Source organism: Falco peregrinus, chromosome Z (genome assembly GCF_023634155.1).
Source record: "Falco peregrinus isolate bFalPer1 chromosome Z, bFalPer1.pri, whole genome shotgun sequence".
NCBI classification, from domain to species: domain Eukaryota; kingdom Metazoa; phylum Chordata; class Aves; order Falconiformes; family Falconidae; genus Falco; species Falco peregrinus.
The window spans coordinates 62541096-62564396 of record NC_073739.1 but is presented as its reverse complement, the minus strand read 5'-3'; the positions used below and the strand labels follow the sequence as shown (position 1 = coordinate 62564396).

Sequence of the window (23301 nt, the reverse complement as noted above, 5' to 3'; positions counted from 1 at the left end):
TTTTAGGTTCTGTATTAGCCTTGATGCTGTTTATCACATTCTGTCAGTCAGAGTTGCTGCAGTCCTTCCTGAGAGCCATAGGGAGCATGTGCAAAACCTCCTCTCACCATTCCAAGTTCTTATGAGTGTTCGTCTTCTGGGAAGTGTGACAAATCCTTCCTTCTATAGCAGGCACTGCATTTACTGGTATTTTTTACTGTGTTTTCTTTGAAGGCTTGTGGCAAATTCAAAATATGTTATAATAAAGTAATACAAAAAAGAATAAAAATAATTGCATTAACTATTTTTCATTTAACTTAAATATTGATCTGTTTGTATGGTACCTCTGGTATATTTAACAAACACTTTAAACCTCAGGTTTTTATTATAACCTATAATTTAGATAAATAATACAAACTTCATGGGTGACACAAGACCATGATTGTGGAATTACTGTTTGTTCAGGGTTTTGTAGGATGAACTATTCATTACCAGAACTCCACTTTTGATCTCACACAGATGAGTTGAAGCTAAAAGTTAAGCTTCAACCTAACTGCTACTGCTTTTTGCTAGATATTTCTGACATGCTGGTTACACACAGTGCTGTTTTAAGACTTTGGCCCTCAAATCCATAGCTTGAAAGAAGACCGTAACAGTAGTCCTATACCTCCTATCTGTTCCTTCAGAAATACCTTTAACACACCGTGCAGCAAGTGCACTAGAGCTCTACGTATGGGTCAAGTCTAATGCATAGGGTGCACGCAAGCACCTAGTGCCCAGGAACTTTCAAAAAACTCCTTCTGATCCACAGACTGAGGACAGTACGTATATGTATTATGCAAAGTGCATATGATGATCAATTATTCTAACAGAAAAAAGTCATCAGGAAGTTTGAATAGTATGACAAGGAGAGAGGGATAATCATGAAAAACTAATTTAATTTTAATTTTCAGTGTGAGGAAAAAGAGTTTAAATACAATGCATTGATAAGGAGGGAGCTAGTATGGGATTCAGAGAGGGTGAATAACTTGGCTTGACCTGTATGCATGTATCAGGAAGTCCATTAGAAATCCTCAGCCCACTGTTCTGGTTTAAAGTAATGTGGGGGCTGTATTAGCTGTGGACAGGCTGTGAATAGAATGACTCTTTCCTGCACCCAACATGCCAGCTGCAGCAGGATCAATTGGGAAAGATAAGGAAGACATCAATTAGGCCACTTTTATTATCCATCAAAGGGTGCTTGTTCTAGGAGTAGGTTCAACAGAAAAAAGGTTACATTTTTTTCATTGGCTTTTCAAGGACAGAAAAAATAGGTATAAAGCAATTCACACAGCTGTACAGAGATCAAGAGGCATAGCCAGTGAACCTAAGGGAGGATAGTTAAAGAAAAAGATTTAGAAGAAAAATGAGGAGCTTCTGTTTCTCACTGAACTTCTAGACATCTACTTTCATTAGAAATTAGATCATCATTGCATTATCTCAAGCTCTCCATTGTGAAATGCTAATAGGATTTCTAGGTTTTGTTCTGTGGCTTTGACCTGATTTCCTTCATACTTTCTCAAAACAAAACGATCTAATCCCAGCAGAATTTTTGAAGCCTTTACAGATATAGGGTTATAAATTGCTTTGGCAAAATTACAAATAGAACATCTTAGCTAATGTGGATGCTTTGAGACAGACTTTTTTCTGGGTTTTGGCACCACTCATAGAAGCTTGTGATCCTTTGTCTGGCTTATCTAATTTAGATCTATGAAAATGGTTTCAACTGTCTTCACTTTTCACACCGTTCTCTAGAATCAAAAGTCCATGTGTAACAGGTGCTTATCCCAGAATGTCAGTGTCCTGGTTTCAGATAGTACAGGGTTGACTTTCTTCCTAGTAGCTGGTAGTGCTGTGTTTTAGATTTAGGATGAGAATAATGTTGTTAACACGCTTATGTTACTGCTGATCGGTGCTTTCACAGAGTAAAGGCCTTTTCTCTTCTCACACCGCCTGCCAGCAAGTGGGCACAAGAAGCTGGGAGGGCACACAGATGGGACTGCTGACCCCAACTGACCAAAGGGGTATTCCATACCATATGACGTCATGCTCAGCATATAAACTGGGGGGGAAAGCTGACAGGGGGCTGCTGCTCAAGAACTGCCTAGGCTTCAGTCAGCAGGTGATGAGCAATTGCACTGTGCATCCATTTTTTTGTATATTCTAAATTTTTTTACCATTATTATAATTATTCATATTTTCCCTTCATTTTCTGTCCTGTTAAACTGTCTTTATCTCAACCCATGAATTTTAGGGTTTTTCCCCAGTTCTCTCACTCATCCCATTGCAGTGGGTGTAGGGTGAGTGAGTGGCTGTGTGGTGTTTAGCTGCTTGCCATGTTAAACCACAACAGTCTGATAGACTTCCCTATCCTATTTTGGAACATATTAAAAGATATTTGGTATTGCATCTACTACTGACTTCTCTGTCCCTCTTTACAGTCAGTTTAAAAACTGTACACCATATTCTGCATTTCCTCTCTATGAAGCAATGAATTTTCTTAGAAAGAGCCATCAAATCAAGTTCACAAGCTGAGACATATGATACAAATAAGAGTCGTTTATTCACAGTCTTTTGGGTGTGGGAAACATTGAACAAGATATAAGATAGCCAGCATTAGAACATGCCATGAACTGTTCATTTAAGTGCAAGAACATGGATGACAAAGAATAATGCTTCATTTCTGGAGTGTTTTGTATGTCTTTGACTAAAGGAGAACTGCTTTCTGAACTACTAAAAGGATTTGTACTCACTGTCTTAAACTGCCTGTAAGTAAATTCCATTTGGGGGGTTTTTGTTTCTGCATTTCAAATTTGGGACAGGGCCATAGCTTATTGGTAGAAGAATATATTTCACCCTGTAAGTTTCATGAATTGATGGCAAAAGTCTCTTCAAAGAGTAGGCCTTTAAGTTAGTATTGTAGTCATCTAAAAAAAATTCCTTAGCTCAGTTATCTGTCCCTTCTCATAAGTAAATAGTGTTCTGAATGAAACAGCTTTATTCAAGCATCACTGAGAAGAAACTAAAACCACCTTAAAGGGCTGTATTCATGGCTGTAAAGAATAAAATCTTAGGTGGGATTTTTCAGACCTGCCCAACTAATTCAATATTTAAAATACATATATCCCACCTTAATCTCAGTTATATAAGAACTGAAGGGGGTCTTCCAGTAACAATATGGTCTTAGCTGCTTTTAAAGCCTTCTTTGTCATATTGAAGTTATTTTAAATTAATTGCAACTTCTGTAACCATGGAAAAACCAGTACAACAAAATTTCTGTCACTGGTGCCTAGAGGAGATAGAGTGATGCAATCTTCGCTCTCTCCAGACGTTTATGGATGTATACAAGACGTTTATGAAAGGCTAAGCAAGAAAAGAAGTTTGATGGTGACAGTGTCAGGATGTATCTATAGACCTAAATACTGGAAAAATAATTTGTGAGGGTAAAATGGGGACTTTATCAGAAAGGCTTTTGTCCCTTGAAAGCCTCATACACTAAATCCAAAGCCTCTGAGTGTTAAATACACTTCCCTAAAAGGGGACTAGAATTTTAAAACAGGATTTAACATCCTTAGGAGTCTTTCTACCTCCTCCATTTCCATGTCCTTTCAGAAACCCATCTCTACATGCCTGCAGGAGTGATCATCCCAAAAGGATCAACTGTGAATAATCTGTGAAGCAGCTTGTATTTGACAAATCATTACCATATTCATAAAGTAGCAGCTCTGTGGACTTACAGGGCTGGGTACCCAGAAGCTGCCACAGATCTTTCCTGCCTTTTCTGAGCTGCACTCTGATAATGTTCCCATAGACTAATGTCCTAATATTTAGTATTTTGTGTATTATATAGCTTTATTTGCATTATTCAAAGTCCCAGTAAACTGGATGACTACAAGATGACCACAAAAAAAAGTCACTGAGAGAAATAAATGGTCACATTCTCATATATGACAGTTCTGTAAATGTACACATTTAAATGCTTATTTCAAAATTACTTTGAATTGTAAGGCTGCAAAAGCATTAGTAATAAAACTATTGAATTTTTGGTTTAGTATGAATTTTTTATTCATTGGAAAAGTGAGTTGAAATTGCTTGGAGCTACCTTCTTAAATAACTTCCAGATTGAACATGTAGATTTTGCATGCAAATAAGACTGAGAGATTGTGGCTACAAATAGCTATATTTAATTTGAATATGCAAAAATAGTATTTGCATGTGTGAACTTTACTAGAAGGCGAGTAAGAGAGTTTAAAAAACAGGCTTGATATCTGTGTCTACTAATCTTCTGCAGGATGGCAGGAATATTTATCAAACAAAAGACATAGGAATATCAGGAAATTAAGAAATTTGAAAACTAATGGAGGAAAAAAGGAAAAAAATGCAATTATAATCCAGTATACCCATAATTCAGCAATCAATCAGATTGTACTTTATGAAAATAAAGCTTCACAAGCATGAAAAATAACAATAAACATATCACAGCTTACATTAGCCAAATATTTGTCAATGGCAAGTTGGTAGATCTTGCTTTACTTCAGATACAGTCCTTGGTTTTTTACTGAGTGTCCTACAATTCCATGCCCTGGTTCTGCATCTGGATGAAGTTCAAATTCTATTCCTGATACCTGAGGAAATCTGGAAGTTAAGAAGACAAATACTGGAGAGGAAAAAGGAATAAATAAATTCAGATCAACCAGACTTAGAGCACAAAAGACATATTCTTAAAATAACAAAATTAGTAAGATCACACTTGCACCAAATATCCTATCATTATAAGAGTATATGAAGGAGCAGCTGTTACTTTTCTTGCCAATAGTCCAGCACTGATCACCTATGTTAAGACATTACCAAATGAAAGGTATTGAAGTTTTTATCCTATTTTTTATATTTGCATAATACAGTAAAAATATTTAAAATGTTTGTTGTAGGGAAGTAATCATTATACTTTGTACAAATATGACACAAGGTTTGTGATACCATTATCAGCATTAAGTGAGGCATTTCAAGTGTCTAAGACAACTACTATTTTCATATATGGGTAGAACAGATGGGATGATCGCTTTACAGACTTTCCATCAAGAGCTGGATCTGTAAAACTCCTTTTAAAAAATGTCCAATAGTTGTCTTCATGTAATTCTGACTACTAGCACTGGATCTGCAGCAGGAATGACAGCAAAAAGATGATCTATAGTGAAATCTTCTGCTTGGTATATTCAATTTAAACAAAGGGTATATACAAAATCATAACAGACAATAATGAAAATTCCTGTAGGATTTTTCTTCCATAAACATTTGGCTAAATAATATATTTCTGTGCTGAAAGATTTAAGGTTAGGTATGGTTTAAGGTTATGCTAAATAAGAAAGAACATGTGTTAAAAATTTGTTGAAATAACAATGATGTAGGAGTCAACACTGCAAAGACGTATACACATGCTTAACTTCATGTGCGCTAAACACTTTAAGAAAATTAAGCAAACATCTTGATTTAATGACTTCTATAGTTAGAGGTGTGTTGTGGTTTTTTTTTTAAATGTTGCACACAAGGGTAGATGGAGAAGCCAAATCTCAATCATAATCCCTTCCATCATAAAAAAATGACAAAGCCAACTTATAACCAAAGCCATCTGGGCACTAGGTGAAAAAGTGATTTAAAACCAAAAAGACTAAACCAAACCAAAATAGTATACAGACAGTAATTATTAGCAAGGGAGAAACAGAAAATGAAGACAGCAACACAACCAAAATTGATTGTATATGAAGACTTGTAGAAGCTTTCATTTTTTAAATAGTTCGGTAGCATTTCGATTTAAAGCATACTTGGCAAAACCAATTCCTCTGCAGATTTAATAAGATCAGGGGTTTATATGTGGGAAATGTGTTCTCAAATTGCTTCTTATTTGATTGAGGAGTGGAAATAATTGCAAAAATATGTTGCTGTCAATACCATAACCGGAATTTCACCCAAGCTATTTTGTCTCATTACAGTGCTGCTGTAGGAAGTATCATTCTTCACTCTTACCGTATTTGCTCTACAAACACAATATGCTTGATTCCTGCCTTGGATACCATATACTTTAAAAGACAAACAAATAAAAAACCAATCAATCCACAAATACTGCATAAAAAAGCACCTATTTTAAGTAATGGGAATCACCAATACAATCTAACCTATATATACCAATCTTTAAATTATTTCTCATAAGACTATGTGGTCATATATGCACCAGTACAAAACTTTAAAAGACATCTCTGGAGTTTATCTAAGCAGGGAGCATTCCAGTCTAGCATTTCTTCTTACTATATCTGATATAAATGATTTGCAGATAATGATAATGGACAGCAGAAGTGATCAAGATCTGCTGTAAAATGATAAACCCAAGACATTCCCGCAAGAGTAATACAGTTCTATCCATCATTGTCCTTAGGAAGAAAGCTTGACTGGACTGCCAGAGGTGACTCTGCAGGTGACTGAACTACGGAACTCCATTCTTATGCAGGGAATCAGTTCTCATTTTCAAAGGATATCTGTGTTTTACTTGTGAGCTTTGAAAAGTTGAAATTATCTTCTTTTGGGTTTTTTTTTGTGTTGCCTTTGCCAAGGGGGAGGTAAAAAGATTCAAACGATTGTACTAAATTCTATAAGAAAACTGAGAAGAATTTAGTCAGAACTTGAGAATACATGATAACAGCTGATAACCATGTACGTCAGATTAATAGGTAGTAGCTTTTTGCTTAAATCCGTTCTTAGAACCATCACTACCCACCATGCATTTCCTAAGCAATTTTTCTAACTATTCTCCCAGTCAAATGTTCAAAACAAAACCACCTGTGGTCAGCATCAGAAATGTCTTTGCAGTTTAAAGACAGTTAAAATCAGGGATTACAATCAACTTCACAGTCAACCTAACTTTCAACATAGTTTTACTGTAATGTGTGCTAGTATTTAGAATCTCTTGTGAATACCAGTGATCTAATTAAAATTGTCTTGTAATCTCTAGAGTCCCCTCAGGAGCTGAGAATATAGCAGATGCTGTGCTACTACAACATGGCAAAGGCTGCTTTATAGGAATGTACCTGTGGTTGACTATAAATGGTATTAGTGCTGCCTTTCAGAGAAAACAGCTTTTAAAACTTAAATATTGTTGTGGTTTAACCCCAGCTGGCATCCAGGCATCACACAGCTGCTTGCTTACTGCCCCCTCACCCAGAGGGATAGGGAGGAGAATCGGAAAGGAATGTAAAACTCGAGAGTTGAGATAACAATTTAATACATGAAACGAAAGCCGTGCACACAAGCAAAGCAAAACAAGGAATTCATTCACCACTCCCCACGGGCAGGCAGGGGTTTCAGCCATTCCCAGGAAAGCCAGGCTCCATTGCACGTAACGGTTACTCAGGAAGGCAAACATCATAATAGTGGATGTCCCCACCTTCCTTCTTCTTCCCCCAGTTTATATACTCAGCATGACGTCATATGGTATGGAATGTCCCTTTGGCTAGCTTGGGTCACCTGTCCTGGCTGTGTCCCCTCCCAGTTTCCCATCCCCCTCCAGCCCTCTGGCCGGCAGGGCCCAAGGAACTGAAAAGTCCTTGATTAAGTAAAAACATCACCCAGCAACAGCTAAAACCATCAGTGTGCCATCAACATTGTTCTCACATCATAGCCAAAACACAGCACTGCGCCAGCTACTAAGAAGAAAATTAACTCTATCCCAGCTGAAACCAGGACAAATATTTTGTCAGAAATATTTTATTCACAGTAGGAATACACCACACAACTCAACAGCAACAATCATGTAAGGGATTTAAGTATAAAAATCTAGGGATTAGGGTGTTACAGCAGTATTACTAATAAATATCTGTAATAAAGGAAGGTTCTTATGGATGGTGATCTTTCAATTAGAAAATCCCAACATCCATAAAACAGAACGTTATTGATTGCTGCATTCTTTCACTCTGTCATTGCTTCTGCCTGTTGAATGAGTAGCTATGTCAAGGATAAATTAATTCATATTAATCTATATACCATTCATATAATTCATATGACATGTAATTCACATACTATTATAAACTGATTTTCTCAAGAATTCAGGAAGTAACACACAGAGGGATGTCAAGGGTACTGTCTTCCACTATGAGCTTTCCTATGTTCTGCAGATACAGTAATATTTTAGGATCAAACTGGATAAACAACAAGATTTCTAAATGCCATTTTCATAGGTGATCTTAAAACTAATTTTATAAGGTAATGTATTTTAATAGTAATCAACTCATGGATGCACTAGAGTAACCTTCCATTAAAAATTTAACTTAAATAATTGGAAAAAAAAAATAGGCCACATTCCTCTGTGGTCTAAGTTTACTGAAGCCAGTCAAGTTGTGTTAGGAAGAAATACAGATCTCATTTCAAGATAGAAGGGCAAGTTCACAAACTCCTGTTAAAAATAAACTGTATTTATAAAAGCAGGAAAATCCCATGGCCACAATGTAAACACCATATAGTTAATTGCATCTAGAATAATACAGAATAGAGAGCGCTTACAGCTTCCCACCCCCTAAATTCACACTCAGATACAGAGTCAGGATGCAGGCATGGTAAAGTTCTAAATCCAGGAATATGGAGATGCTTTCTGTCCCAATATTAGTGATGTGGCCATAGAAAACTATTGTTTTTTTAAATAGATTTTAACCTAATTCTTATTAGCTGTTTATTTTTTAAATAACTAATTAAGAAAATCACACCCACCTGAAGGTTCTGAGTATACATACTGATCACTGATTTTATACATAAATGTTTTTCTGAATTTCCCAGAACATCAATTTTTTGAAAATTATACTGAAAGAATTAACCAAAGTTTCTTTTATTTTTTTTTTTAAATCATAAATTCAGATTTTTTCCATAATGCGTGTTCATTAATCTTTTTCATTTCATAATCAGTCACGGCCAACTAGTACCAGATGTACTCCATGTATATGCTGTACAAGTCTGACACTTCATTTGTGTCATAAACTGTGAGAAGTTCTGCTCCTTCTGTTTTAAGTTTTACAGATGTTTCATTAGCTGCTTTGATATAACCTGTATAGTTTAGGTTAATTTGTTTCTAGTAGCAGAGATATCTAGCTTGTTAATCCAGTTTTTATACTATTCCATTTAACTACTTTATTTTTATTGTGCTGTGACCTAATGGTTCCAAAATAAATCTGTCATATACATTGCAGAGGAAACCTGGAAAACTGCATTTGTTGTACATACTCATCCACAATATCCAACACCAAAATCAAACGCATGGTTTCCTAAACGTAAGTTCAGAACACACTTGTTAAAAATTAATACAAATAATTAAATTTTAGCCAAGTGCCACTTTTTCTTATCATTCCCCATAAGCTAGAGATTGAGGAAATATAAACTTCAGCTTGTCCTTAAAACAGACTCGATAGGGGGACTTAGACTGTCTTCCCCTTATTTTAAAAAAAGCTGGATCAATTCAATTTATTTTTGCAGCTATGCTAGATACACAATTGTAAAGACATTTTTGTTCACCTTTCAATTCACAAGTTATATAAATTGAAACAGTCCTAAATCATTCTTATGGGAGCATTATATTATAAAGGCTCAAGGAAAAGTTTGCATTTAATGCCCAGCCAGATAGTTGAGGTAAAAAAAAATCTCTCATCTTAGTACGGTATTATTTTCTGTATTGAACGTGAAATAATATGGAGGGAAAAAAAACCCAACACTATCAGTAGCCTACAAAAAACCATTAAATAGGACAACAGTAGGCATAAGAAATACTGGCCACAGTATTCTCAAATCTGTGTATGTTACAGAATCCTACATAAAGGCAGCACTAAGTGGGCTTTTGGTACAAATCCTGGATCTGCTACTGGTGTAGTCCCTGAAAATGTCCCTCTTCAATGAATTATCCTAGCAGGTTCTGGATGCTAAGCTGCTTCTGCAGAGGATTTAATTGCTAAGGGCAAAATCCCAATTAAAATGGAAATAATACTAGCATGAGTAGAAGTACTATTTAATAATATGGATATGATGTTAGTGTGTACACAGGCACGTTTTTTGGATACAATTATGGTACGTTTCTTTGAAAAATATCATCTTTTCATGTTTCATGTTGTACACATTCTTGTTTTGGATTATATGTAAAACAACAGCAGGAAACCAAATTTCATTATAAGGAATTAGATTTACTTCCTAAAAATTAACTAGCCTCTGAGCTTTGCAAAAGAGTAACCAGAAATAGTAAGGACTGAAAAAAGACTAGCTGACGTCATCCTTCCACCCAACTAAATCCACAGATACATTAGGAAATGCAGAGCAAAACAAAACAAAAAATCCATAATGACAAAGAATCATCTATTTGACATATTTTTGTTTTCCCTTTTTGGCCCATAAGAAGCTTTGTGCTGGCTTAGCAACCCTAAAGGACCTTTGTCTTATTTATACAGGCAGTTGCCAAACAAACTAGCTTGTGTTGCATTATTTCTGGGTTACCGCACTGTTGTTTTTGGTAGCCAGTTTTGTTGTTTACTAGTTCTGAAACTATTTGTCACAATCTCATTTTGGAGTCTGAATACCTGCTGCCCCCCCTAAAAAGCAAAGTCTGTCTCAACTAAGAGTCAATTACTCTGTTTATTAAACATTATTTCCTTAAAAAGCACACTTTGGATGGTTTTCCTGTGAATTTTCAAAGCAGATTTAGGCCAAACTGAGAATCTCACATAGCACTAAATGGTCTTCGATTTACCTGCAGTAATGGTCCTAAAGTTGCTACAAGAAGCACTTAAGAGTAGAGATGAGCCATTTTCTTTCTCAAAGAAGTTACTGCTGATTGGTGAGTTTATATTATGGCCTCACACTTGTGGGATACAATTTTCCTTTTACTTCTGCAGTCTTAGAGGCAAATTGTGTCTCTTCTCTCATTCCTGAAGAAGGCTGTCCACTTGTAGGAGTTTTAGGGAAGAGTCTGCAAAAGTAAATGCCCTACAGCCTATGTATCCTATGAGGCTGGGCTCTGCAGAGCACAGACGTACTGTAGTACACTTCTAACAGGGAATGGTACAGCCACAAAGATGCTGCATTTACACAAATCACATGCTTGTCCTGCTGCGACAAGGTCTATGCTGAGGATTGCAGAGCACTGCTTCAGACATTGGATCAAAACAATGTCTTTTTACCCATCACATCAAGAATTCAGGCTGTGTTGACAATGCAAAGACCACAGGCTGCATTAAGGTAAGAACACAACTTATGTTCAAAAAGCTGCAGATGAAAACCCACAACTGGGAATAAACCAACAAAATACAGGTATTACGAAATTCAACTTACCTTAGATTCATTTACCAAAGACTGCAAGTGGGCAGCACATTTAGAGTAGGAATCATGTATTTTCCTTTTTTGCTACACATAAAGGTGATGGATTTAAGCAGTCTCCACTAAAAATACTAAGTGGATTCAGGGAATCGAACTTTTTATACCTGTTGCAAGTCTACAAGGAAAAAACAAAATAAAACCAGGCCCACTTGAAACACTTTTGTGGCTGTTCATTCATACTTGTATCTTCCTTTTCATTGCTGAATTAGTGAAGTTTTCATTTGGCATTTCCTCAAAATAACTGAAAATATTTACAAATAAAACAGATGAACAATGCTTAGAACACTCCATTATTTTTCAAATGTCAATAGCAGGTGTTGTGTCAATAGAACGCGAGCAAAAAATAGAGAAAGTCTACAGGAAAATGTGGACTTGCTCTTTTTAAGCATCCCACTGACTTGCGTTTTCTCACTTTGACCTTCACTCCTAAATAGCTGCTTTCTTAACATTTTCCATTTCACTTTATTTCATCATTCATAAGCATTTTCTGTTGCTGCTTAGTTTTTTCCACTGTTTCTTCATGTCAGTATGTATTTCTCCTTTTCCTGTTCTTTGTTTCTTCCCCACTTCTTTATTACCCTTCTCTTTAAAAGCTGTACAAATTTCTGGAATACTCAGTACCACTGATACTGCTGTCATTAAATCACTTTGCCAGTGCTCTGTTGGGAAAAGGATTTCCAGTAACTGAATGTTAAGAAATGTTGCTTCCAGCAGTACTGAACTTGGAAAGTGGAAAAGATGCTGAAGTAAATAGTAGCAAATACACTGGAAGAAAGCATCTGTCTCATGAATTGATAAATAAACTTCCATGAAGTGAGAAACCCTTTCATAAGACTGGGGAAGGTTGCAAAAGCAGAAGTTTTTACCTCCTATAGGAATATTTATAAGTTATTATTTCTTATGAAGCTGACAATATTTTTTTAATCCCAAAAAGTCTAAGAAGAACAGAGTTGAAAAGGACCTTGAGGAGTCTATAATCCAATTTCTCTCCCAATCCCAAGGGGTGATTAACAACGTGTGGGTAATTTCTGGCAGATTGTCTACACTTCTCTTAAAAACCTTCAGTTAAAGTCTTCTGTGGAAAACTAATCCAGTCCTTCACTATCCTTAACATTAAAAAGAATTTTCAATCTAACCTGAATCCTTCTGCTGAAATTTATTATATATTTCAGAATAAATAATATTCTGTGATGCCAGAAAAAAAACCCCACATTACTCCTTTCCTTATGCTGTAGCAGGTTTTGTACTTGAGAACTGCTGTTTTCCCTCAGTCATCTACTTCCAATACTTCCAGTCTCTATGGAGTTCATGTTTTCTAGCCCATCTTACAGTGTTTTCTCCCTTTCTGTTCTCTCTGAGTGCCCTACATCTTGCTTGAAGTGCAAGGCACCAGACTGGATAGGTCTTTATCAACTGGTAAAGCCAAGACTGAGTAAATACTAGGTAGAATTACTTCACATATCTTCCTACCTGTAATGCTAATTCTGCCTCCTGTGTGATAGCGGTTTTCTTACTAATAGCTTCACCTTCATATCAAGAAAAATGCCTGGCTCCTGTTCTGCAGGGTTTTACCTACACCAATCTTACCTTTGTATGCTGGAAAACAAAGTGCAGTATCTTACACATTCCCTTACGCAATTTCATAACATTTTATCAGAAGGTATCTTTGATTTGTCAGGATCACAATGAATTCTCATTGGTCTAAGTTCCAGCAGCTATCCTTTTCACATTCATGTCATTTGATTTTATAAACATATTCCCAGTACTGTCATCTGAGGGATACGGGAAACACTGAACAGAGCTGGATTCTCAGCAGGCCTCTGCTGAACCACACTGATGTTAACCTCATGTTAAGAGTCACCCATTGATCACACCTTGAGCTGTTCAAACAATTTTGTCCTCCCTTAGCTTTGGCATTCCACAGGGAGAAGGGGAAGAAATAGTATATAAGCAGATATTAATCCATCATATATATATATATTTAGATATATGTATCTGTAGCATATATTCCAAACAATTTCTCCAGTCTGCTGTGGTCATTTGTGATGAACAAAGGCAGGTTTAGGGATCTGGCCCTGTAAGGCTACTGTATATTGTAGTCTGTGTCTGCATATGAATGCATATGTAATTTTAAAGTTCATTATATAATAAATCTTCCTCTCATCATGCGTTTTAGTTTAAGCAGGGTAAGTTTTTAATTTTGCTTATATTAGGAGATCTGACACACTAACTTCCAAACTATAGTTCCAACTGTGATTTAGAAGAACAGAACACAAACCTATTCTTTGAACACACAGAGAAAACAGATGGGAATGAGGACAACAGAGAAATAAGTGAGAAACAGAATAAGAAAAATAAGGACAAACTATAGAGTAGAAGGATAATATGAGACTAGAAAAACAAACAGAAGATGAAAACAGGCCAATTAAAAAACTGTATGGCATAAAGCATGAAAGAATTAAAGCAAAGAAACAACAGGACAAGGTTAAAAAGAACAGAAAAAAGAAAAGGCAAGAACAAAAATGCAAATCCATGAAACAACACTGAAACCAAGCACTTATTTCTTTGCCTTTATACAGTAATTCAGTCCTATATTTTTAGGATAGTAGTCATACATTCTGTCACATTAAGAAGAGGGGTTTCCTGAAACCCTTTATATTTGATCAGCCTGTCAGTTTCCCAAGATGAAACATTTGTGTCTGACTAGTTTGTCTATCTGTGTTTTGACAGCCCACTGTATCGCAGGGTGATTCCACTAACATACACAGGGACCGCCACAGACAGCATCACTGAGTCAAGTCCCTTGCAACAACTACTCAAACCTCCGAAGATTTATACAAAATGAACTTCAGCTGAAGACTTCTATTATACGAAGTACGAGTTTGTGACAGAATCAAGTTCAAAGATTGCCAGTGATAATACACTGACTGTAAAATGAGCTTAAAACAACACACTTAGTAACAGCTAGCATGGGTTAGTCACAGAATCAAGTTCTTACCCAATAGGTGTTCCTATGCGGGACAAGACAGGTTCAGCCCATCGACTGATCCCAGGAGTTACGATGGAGTCTTCCCTAACTTCTCCCCTCACTTATCCACTTTTTGTACTTCACAGTACGTTGCACATTCATTGACCATACACAGGACTGGCTACAAGTGTCTCGCTTCTAATGCAGATCAGCGCGCATCCTCATACAGCACTAAGGAAGCTTTCTGCTAACACGCGTGCTCCCCAAATGGGGTTTTGCCCTCTCTCGGGGGGCTATTTGAGTCAGAGGTCGCAATCTCCCACTGCCACAATTACCTCTGTCCTATTTTCAACTAATTTTCTGTTGATGTGTGGGGGTTGCAACACCTATCAGCTTGTCTCCTTTTGTGGCCAGAGCTTTCCTCACTTGAAAGCTTCTTTCTGCATAACTTAGATAACAGTGTTCTTTTCACCATCCATTGTTTGTTTCCCGTCCTTCCCAAGGCTGACTCCCTTGATTAAAAGTCCCTTCCTTCTTCACTTTCAACAACTTTAGAGAGTCAGCTTGACCTAAACTTTGTGCACACATTCGTTTAACACATAGTTAAACACTAAAACAGCATGTGATAATTCGTGAGTTTAGATAACAAGTCGCCCCCCCGCTTTGGACTTATTCCAGTTCAGGGCCAGTCCGTTTTCTCTGCATTTAGGTGGAGCTTGAGTGACTCCAGTCACACACACTTCTGTTAGGGGCTGGTGTCGCCTGCCCAGTGAGGTGTGGCAGTGCCCCAGAGGCGGGTGACTTTGGGATGGAGGTGTGCGTTGGTGTTGCAATGAGAGTGTTTCATCTAAGGAAATTACTTAATTTTAATAATTAAATAATTTAAATTTAATAATTTCTAAAAAATAAATGTAATAATTACATCTAAGAAAATAAAAACGGTCGGCTCAGCAGTGGACATCTTCTCATGTATTCTTGGTGTGACAACCGCTATGCACGTATCAGCTGCGTGGTGCCATCGAGTTCCCGTTCCCGCAGGGAGCACAGCAGAGCCCGGCCGCGGGGTCTCCGCTCCGCTCCAGCCTCCGTTACTCCCACCAGCAGGTGCTCAGACGGCAGGGTGTGTGGTTAGGGAGCCGTGGCCAGGGAGATTCCGTCCGTGCCAGCCATCCCGAAAGCCATAGCTGCATTTTACCCTAAAAACATTTCTGTAATACCATGCTTCTACTAGGTCCCAGTTTTCTCTAATTCCAACCTCCCAGCCCCCCTACCCCCCAAGTAATTTTCCCACACATTCTCAAATCTTTAGATCTTTACTGGCAGCACAACAGCTTCAGTGGGATTGTAAAAACATATTTCAAGACAAGGATATGCTACATCTTTCCAAATCTCTGCAAGTACTCCCACATGCTGTGTCCTTTTCTCCATCTAAGTAAGATACATTAAAACTGAGCTGCTTTGGTGTTTGGTTTGGGGGTTTTGCCTTTGAAATACATTGTCAGAAACATTGGTCCCGGTGAATATGTCTCCACAAACCCTCCCTCTTCAGGATTCATAATCATGTTTAATTATTTTTTGACTCTTATAAAACTGTTTATTTCACTATCATCCAAAGCCCAAGTCAGAATTATTAGAAAAGGTTCTTATTTCCATCACCTGCAAAGCAGAAAGGAAGAGGAAGAATTAGAGGAGATGGAGGGTGCCAGCCAGAACCTTCATCCATGTGTTTTGCAAGTTCCAAGCAATGCAGCTGCCACCACAAGGAGAAGGCCACTTCTCTTACCCATAAATCTCTCCATCACCTCAATAAGCAAGCAACAAGGTAAAACTGCAAGCCTGCAGCAGCAAACCAGCACAACCACACTACAATAAGTATTACCAAACTTCCTGCACAGGTAAAGAGAGAAAATTAAAGCAATCTTCAACTTACTATAGTTTGCAGAATCGTGCATATAATAAAACAACAAAACTGAAAATCCCAGACAGCATCTTCTGAGAAGCCACCATTCTACCATTCTAAAATACTGGGGTGAGAGGATCTTTCATTTGCTTCCATGTGGATAAACATGCTTTTTTTTTTTTTGGTTGATTTTCATATTCTTTTTCTCATATTCTTAAATTCCCTAGTTCTAGTTTTCCTTAAAACTCTCCCTGCTTTCAGTGAATGTCCCTGGAATAACATCAGGCAGTACCATCATTCTTAAACCTTTTCTAGATTTTTTTTTTTTAAATGTAATATTTGAAGGTCAGGAAAGCAAAAAAAGGAAGGTCCTCATTATTATCCTTGTATGTCACACATGCATAGCCAGATTCTCAGAAGTGCCCAGCATTCATCAAGAACAATTACGGGTTTGGGTTTCTTTGTTTTCAGTTGAAAATTATACCCATGAAACGAAACAAAAATGTGAATTTAGCAGGCTGATGGGCTTGGTTAAAGCAGGTTGATTGCTGATTAAGGACAAGTACAACAAAGGCACTTGGCAGTATATTAAGAATGGCTTGGCTTCAGTGCAGCTGCTCAGAGGGGCAAGGCTAAAAAGCTTCTAAGGCAGAACAAGAGCTCAGGTTTCCCTGCTGAAATCACTGATCATTTGATTCAACCCACAGTGCATTTTCACATAAAAATGAACTGTGCTGCACTTACCATGTACCAAAAGTACATTAAGTCATTGTGGTGAGCTGTAACGACACTTTCATGGAAACCACATAATTTTCCATGTGATTTAAGCTTTCATTAAAGAAAATATGAAATTGTGGTTATTAAAATAATCTTCTAAATGTGAAAATGTATTGAACCTGCAGGGTAACAGTCAGGATGATGGCTCTTAAGGGGATGTGATCCATTTCTGTTCCTTTCCATAAAACATTAATTCCAAAGTGAAGTAATGATAATTTCAAAAATCAATGTTGTATCTCTTCTGACCATTTAACATAAATGTGCAACAACAGAATAACTGAAATTGAACTCAAAGTTTGCTTTGTAGGACTACAGTATCTCTTTCAAGCATGCAGTTAGTGAATAGTTATCAGGACAGGAATGAGTCAAGATAAGAAGTAGCCAGTACAAAGGCCAAATTCAGGTGGCAAACAGAGGAGGTTTTGGAGTACTGTTGCCTCCAATAAATTTACTAATTTTGAGTTGTATTTTCATCTTCTTATAACACAGAATTTTATCAAGATGACTAAGCCTGACTGTGCAGTTTGATTTAGTTTCCAGATTGTCATTAATTTATTAGCTCTGAGAGTTATATTTGGATTACTCCTTGTGATAATCAGTGAAGCAGTGAAGTTTTACTATCCTTGACCTGCTTCTGAAATCTGAAAAGAATTGTCCTTCTTTAAATGTTACCAAGCTTTTGCTTTTTAAAATCTCAGAAGAGAATAGCAAAAATATTATAAAAATAATATTTCTTTAAAAAATGTACACATGCATCCTACTAGCAAGATTCCTCTCATTGGTATGGTTTATGTACTTGCTATTTCATTTCTGAGCGCCTGAGCCATGTGACTAGAAGATAGTATAGACACAGTGGCAAACCATTGCTCATGCTGAATAAACAAGGAATTTTGTATAGAACTTTTATTTCTAGTAACCACATGGGTCTACAGAACAACCATGGACATGATTATGACTACAATTTTTGCTATCTACTCCACTTCTATAAATCATACGAATTTTTAAAACATTCCTGAAGATGTATTGGAGGGTCTTTGTATTGGGCCAGGCATTTTTGCTGTAGGACTAAAGGGAATGAAGATTATTTGGTTTTGGTATTTATGCATTATTCTCAGATCCTCAAAAGACTATACTTGGGGTTTTTTTAATTAAGTATACATTCTCTGAATACACAGGTGATTGCAATTTATACTTTTAATAAAAAGCCACAAACCCCACATATTCCTTCTATGCATTCATCTGGCAGTTTCCAACCCACTATATGCCAAACATTGCATTTTTGAAGCAGCAAAGCACTGATAACATCTATAGGCATTGATTTCTTAAACATCCATGTCTTACAGCTCCTCACAAATCCGTGTTTTTTCTTTTCCATAGGTCTTCCTATTCTACTTCAATAATACCAATGTTTTACTTTAAGAGTTTAATCTTCACCATGCCATAAATAATGTACAGATTTATTATATTTAAGACTTTCTTTTAATATTTTACTACCCAGTCATTTACAAAATTTGTCATGGGATTTTTGATTCATAAGGAATTTAAATGATATCATAAAACTTAGTTTGCAATTGTTAGCTCCATTTTTATGCTTTATGACCTCAAAGATAATTTTCTTGGGTTTTTTACAGACATTTACAGGAAGATTTATCAGCGGTCTTTTTTATCTTCCATTCATTGTGGGGTTTGCATTTATGCAAGATTCTCTATCGTAAAAAGATAACATTAAGGCAAATTTAGATTTATTTATTGCAACCATTCTGTATTCTACTCACTACACTAAAACTAAAGGCAAATTATTCCATTGATACCTTCATAATGAGAAACTAATGTTAGCCTTGTTCTTTTCAGATATAATACTTAATTTCTGCACTTCGAAGTTTTGTTATGCTAATGTTTATTTTTTTGAAGTAGGCATTTGGTTTTTTCTCATAATAACAGAAGTGCTGCTTACATTAGCATTATTTTAGTAGTATTATGTTTTTTAAAAATAATTCTTTATAAATTATTAAATAAATTTTATTTTAATAAATTCACCACTCAGAGGTGAAAGCAAAAAATATCTGTTGTATGGGCTATTTTCTTAGATCTCTTTATCATTAAACCCTATAATGTGCTGGGCAAATCTGCCTAAATATGAAACAGTTATCTAGCTACCTGAGTGTTCCCACAGATATTTCCATATAAAATCATGTTGAAATTACACATTTAAATACATGTTGTACACAAAATAGAGAAGGTGAGAACATATCCTGGATTATCTGATATAGAATTTATTTCATTCTCTGATTTAAGGAATACAATAGTTTTCAAGTGCCTAAAATCTCACAGTAATAATCTCTAGTACCCTCAGTACATGACTTAAGTGTTATAAAACTGTCTTTTGCAACACTGACAGAGAAGACCGGTAAAACAGACTAAACCATTTTGACATTTTTGCTAGCTTAAGCATGTTGTTTCATGCATTCATAACCAGGAGCAACATGCCTATACCGGGCTGACCTGCAGACAGACTCACTAATCACTGCCTTTTTTAAAAACTTTCAGTGACTGCAAGGGAAATAAGCCTCTTCCTCAGCATCTCCACTGCTAATACAATGCATGGACATTGGTTTTCTTAGTAAACTTGGAAATTGTTGAGACTGACACAAGAGAATTTAGGAAAATATTACTTTTCTTTACAATCTCATCAAATATATTGCTAGTCTGTGTTGAACTGTGGCTATACATTTCACAGGACAGAGATGTCTTTGCTTTGAGGAGTATCTACATAAATTATCTTTAGACATTTCAAAAAAAAGATTCAATTACTGTATTTGGAGTCAAAAACATTGCATTGACTTTTAAAGAGACTATAATATTTTTCTATATATTGGTGTTAGACTAGTAGACACTAAAAATATACTAATGTACAATCTTTGCTACAAAATGATTTGGCTTGCTAAGCCCTGAACAGAGCACAGGCAGAGGAGAAGGGGTGCAGGGATCTGGCACTGCTGGACTATCTCTGAAGGTAGGAGGGTCAACACCTTGGATACATAAAAGACTTATTTAAGGAGCCAGGCCAGAATAGTATCTCCTGTGGTACTCCTTTCCCCAATATCCCAGCCTGTAGGAAATAGTTACTAAAAAGAAATGCCCACTGAAGCTGATATTCTCAAATGCGTTATTACACCACTGTTTATGAGGGTTAAACCGTCTTACTCCACAGTAAACCTGGTACAAAAATGGAGCACTTCATCTCCAGACATTGATCTGACCCTGCCTTTCCAGGGAATAAATTTGTGCTTTGTTTAAAACATACTATATTTACTTAGAAAGGCAGTTCACTTCCTTTCAAAAAATATTTTAAAGAAATCTGAAAAAGTCTTTGTTGTTATTCTTAAGTATTCATTTTCAATCTAGCTTTAAAACTTGCATTTTGGTTTTCTGTCCTAATGAGATCATGCAGAATTACTTTATTTCTTCAGTGCCTGTGTCATGATTTCCTGTTCTCTCTCTCTACCTCTTTCTACAGAAATGGCCTTTTTCACCTTCTCTATTCCTTTGTCTCTTTTCCAGTTTATTTTTTTCCTCCAAAGACATCTCCTCACATTTCTCAGCTAACCAGCATCTCTTTCATAACTTATCTAGTCCATTACATTCTACTTTCTCTTGGAAAATATTACCAGATGCCAATGACCAGAGAAATAAATGGATTAGACAATGATTACAACAAAACAGAAGAAAAGAAACTCCCAAGCAAAAAGTTATCTCAATTCATTTTTTAGGATAACAATATAGGCTTGGTATAGCAAAACCTACATATTTATTTTTATTTAATTATGAGCTGTGGAGTTGCCAAAGAATTTGACTATGTAATGGGTCAAGTGTTCTCTGAATTTGTTTCCAGGTCACCTACCTATGGTCTTGAGAGGATGCTGCGGGAGGGAGCAACAAGCCCCTGCTTGCTGCAATCCATTAAACATCAGGAGACGAAGCTAGCATAAGGCCATTTGTGACAGGAATCCTAGTTTGAACAAGAGGACAGAATCATGCCTGTCTTTGCAGGAAAGTGTTGCAACATATATACCCTCTGTTTTCTCAAGAGAGCATTTTGTTTCCTGGTCTTTTATACTGTCAAACTGACTCTTACTGCTCCCGCAGCCCACCCTGTGATAGCATTTGGTGGCTTAGCTTGGAGCTTTTCTCCCCAGCCCCAGAACTGGGACACCTATAAAAATTATTGCATCTTACATGTCCCAGACTGACTTGTTCCCTGTCACTCCTGCTTCTCCAAGATAACCCTGGGATGCCATCACATTCCATGATGATTTCAGAGATCAGCTGGAAGAATTCAGAAAACATGCAGTCTTATACATTACTGGTATCACCAGAAAGAATCACCAGATCCACTTCTAAATGTGGACATATTGAAGAAACAAATACTCAAAGCAAACACAGGGTAGGTCACTGGGACTTCAAAACCATTCCAGATGTTGGCTGAAGGGCAAAACTCAGCTGTGACTCAGCTTTATACAGGGCAGATATATCCACAGGAACTAAGCTCTAACATTTCTTAAAAGTCACCGAGACTTCTGTCATTGACTTCAAGGGACCAGAAATTCAGCCAAGACAGGTAATGTACAAGCAAACATGCTGCACTCTATGGCAGATTTATTATTATTGTTGTTGGGTTTTAGAATCAGTGTCATTTTATTGTTGCTATGAGACTAGAAATACACTGAAATAAGACTAAAACATATGGCTAAAGTGATACATAACCAACGACTGAAACAGTAGCATTAACGTGGCATAGTACTGTGTTTTAATTTCCCTTTACAAATATATATTTTGTTCTATGTAGGTGTGGGGACATGTTGATTTTGCTTTTTGCCAGTATTAAAAATATTTTCCTTGTCATGAGACTATGGTTTGTCTGTATATAGAAGCAATATGATGCCCTGGCTCAAAGCTTGTGTTCATGCAGCACCAAATTCAAGCATTCATTTCCTATGAGTAATAAAATAAAGTCTGGAACAACAACAAAAAAAAAACCAAACAAAAACCCTACAAAAAACCCCAAACCCAACCAACCAACCAAAGTGGTGCCCTTAAAATAGCACTTGCAAACTCCAAGTTCTTGCTGCTCTGGGTGCTGAAGATCTAGTATGTTTACAACAGTAGCATCATAATTACAAGGTCATTTTAGTTTTACCTAAAGTGATGGCAATGCTTGGAAGCGCTGCAAATCCATCAACATGCATCAGTAGCTTCCATTTCTGGGAAAACGGCAAGAAATGTCTAAAAAAAGTTTCAAAGTAGACTAATAGGCAATGTCTGGACTCAAGTAGATACCAGGTGTCTGTGTTACAGTGATGCTCAGCCCAGCCTGAAAAGAAGCTCTCAACCTGCCAGAGTGCCATCGCTGGCATATTCCGAGCTCCTCAGGAAGACTGCGTTTCTGTGTGTGGCGCGTTTGCATCCTTTTGGTATCAAGAACATTACTGAAACATAAAAAATCCCTTTTATTTAATGTCCTGAGGAACTAAAATTGTACCAGAAGTGAGCTGAACAGCCATTAGCTACCCGGCTACGGAGAGGTGCAGGACCAGCCCTGGAGTTGGAGCTGGCCCGGGCCACAGGTTGCCCCAGGGCAGCGCGGTCCCCTCGGTCCCCGGCGAAAGCGGCTGGGACACGGGGCCGGCACAGCCCCGCAGCCGTCTGCTGGAGGGGCTGGTGCCAGGGCCGGGGGCGACTGCGAGCATCAGCCTGGTCAACTGCAAGCGCACCGGCGAGCACAGCGGGAACAACTTCTCCAACGGATTATTATTTAATCTTTTCTATAAGGCACAAGTACGATCTACAGCGTAGCTGCACCTCACTCCCCGAACATTTTTCTCTAGGACGTTTTCTAGCGGCAGAAAACAAGTCTGAGCAGCGAGCCAAGCCTTTGCTAAGGACAAAAATATCTCCTTGGTAGGCGCGTCGAAGATTAGTGCCGACAACTTCGGCAGAGGCGGGACGGGCGACGCGCGGCCGCCCGCAGGCACGCTGCCCCGCCGGCTCCCGCAGCGCCGCCGGCCGCCCGCAGGGAAGGCGCTGCCGGGCCCCTCCCCGGGCCGCGCACCGGCAGGGCGCTTCGCCCCGGCCCCGGCGCGCCTCCCGCGGCGCCCGGGGAGCGAGGCCCCGCCGCCGGCGGCTCGGGGGGCGCGGCGAGACCCGGGGGGCGGCTGCCGCCCGCGCTCCCGCCCCGCGGGGGCGGTACGCT

The 23301-nt window shown here is 37.7% G+C and overlaps 1 long non-coding RNA gene across 1 annotated transcript; it reads right to left on the bottom strand.

Annotated features, from left to right (window-relative positions):
- Positions 1–897: 897 nt before the first annotated feature.
- On the bottom strand, positions 898–12561 carry LOC114013023 (uncharacterized). Its single transcript, XR_008744903.1, has 2 exons — positions 4506–12561; positions 898–3381 (listed from the first exon to the last, which is right to left on the bottom strand). It is a non-coding gene; the product is annotated as an uncharacterized LOC114013023 (long non-coding RNA).
- Positions 12562–23301: the final 10740 nt, after the last annotated feature.